This window comes from Macrotis lagotis, chromosome 3 (assembly GCF_037893015.1).
Source record: "Macrotis lagotis isolate mMagLag1 chromosome 3, bilby.v1.9.chrom.fasta, whole genome shotgun sequence".
In the NCBI taxonomy this organism is placed as follows: domain Eukaryota; kingdom Metazoa; phylum Chordata; class Mammalia; order Peramelemorphia; family Peramelidae; genus Macrotis; species Macrotis lagotis.
In genome coordinates, this window is record NC_133660.1 from 187,616,576 (window position 1) to 187,618,731 (window position 2,156).

A 2,156-nucleotide genomic window follows, 5' to 3' on the forward strand; every position below is an offset into this window, starting at 1 on the left:
AATGCTGGTATCTTTTACTGCCTTGAAATCATGCTTGTAGTGTAATAAGGAGTAGACTGGAGTGGCTAAATTATTCATTGCAATAACAGCCTTTTTGATGGACATTAAAACTCAGCAGTTTAAATAAGGAAACCACAGATTTCCTTTTAAGCAGGTAATAACTGCTTGCATCAGTGGTTATTTAATTGGGTTCTAGCCAAGAAAAAAAAAAAAACAGTTACCTTGTTTAAATCCTGAAATCATTTTATACATGGATATGTGCTGAAATGTATCAATACAGAAAAGGAATAAGTTAGGTCCTAGACTTGTGCTAGGTAGTTTGATAATAGCTACTGGGGGTAATGATAGGGAAAAAAGTACAAAAATGTATCTTTAAAAAAACACAATAAAATATGAACTTTTCTCTCCAGTTTTTGAAAATATTTTCCACCCAAGGATGACTTTATAATATCCCTGAATTACAGATGTGTGCAAAATGCTTTAAATATAAAATTCAGTGGAGAAATGACTTTGCTTTCACTTTGGTAATCTGTCATTCTTTTTTATTCTTTTGATAGGAGTCATTTGAAGATAGAAACATCACTACATGTGATATACATATAAAGACATAATCAGAGTTATCTAATGATTGAAAAATTGCTTCCTTTGTATTACAAACCTTAAGGAGTACAGGCATTTTAAAACTTCCTTTCTTTTTCTTTCCTTTAAAAAATATATCCATTTCTGGATATATTCTCAAATATTAGCATTCTAAAGTGGCAGGGGGAGCTTGAAGAATAAAGGTGAGTTGTATGAGAAGGACTTTTGAAAGGACAGGGGAGTTTATTCTCTTGCTTAGAGGCAACTATTTGACAAGCTAGGAAGACTACTGGAACTGCTCTTTTTGCCACCTATGGTGTAATCTGATGTGCCCCTTCCTCCCACCTCAAGCATGAAGTTGAGGAATTTGGCATTTCCTCCCTGCAGTGCAAAAACATGTCAAATAGTGCTGTGGGTGATAACCTCTAAGTTAGAAAATAAATTTAAGATAAAAAACTGAATAAAGTGGTTTTTTTCCCCCACAGATAGTAGTTAGAATGTTTTAAACCATTAATGAGTTTATCTTTTTCCTCTCCTATGATGTAATCAATATGATTCATATTATAGAACTTTATTTTACTAATTAAAAATTAAATACAATATAAAATTGATTACAATGGAAGATATTGTGATTATTTTTAGTGATGGTAAAAATTATTTTCATGAATGAACCTATCCACAGACTTCTAGCAATACTATCATTTCCAGTGATTGTCAGCTATCCCCCCCTGCCCCCGCCATTGGAAGTCTTTAGAGAAAGAATATTGTGTAAACTATACTGTTCAAAACATCATTTTAGAGGAAAGATTCTAAATTGTAAGTATCTGAATTTGCTTTTTTTAAAGAATATCTTGATAACTATATTTCAGTACAGTGATTTGGTTTCCTTTGTAATTTTAAATGTTTTATTTTATACATTGAAAAGCATTGTTCTTAGAAGAGGGTCCATAGAATTCAATATAATTTCTAAGGCATCTATGATATACAAAATTTTAAGAATCTCTTTATAAGTCTTCCCTTATATTATTTATTTTCTCTTTCCCTTTGGCAATTTTTTTTTCCTAGAACATTTTCTGTTTTATTGCATTTAAGGAGTTCTTATACATTTTCTGTAATTAAATTTTTTTTGTGTCCCATACTGAATATCCTACTCATTCCACAAATCCCACCAAACTGAAAATACTTATAGAACAAAGTATATCTATTTTCTGAGGAACTGTTAAGCTAAATGAAAAAAGAATCACTGACAGATTTTTCAGCCAGAGCAATATTTGAAGACAATTTACACAGTCATAGGGAAATTGTGATCTATAATGGTATAGTAATGCCAATTCTAATTAATTCACAGATCTTTAAATTGAGCATATTGAATACTATATTTGAATAAAAACTTGACCAATGTTTATTGCATTTGCAAAAGTATTTTTTGACTTAATTATATTGGGAGATCTTGGAAGGGCAGGGCCTGCCTTTTACCTCTTTTGTTGTATCCCCAATTTTTAATATAGGACCTGGAATATACCAGAGTTTAATAAATGTTTTTGCCCTAATCTTACATGCATAAATTCCTATATTAA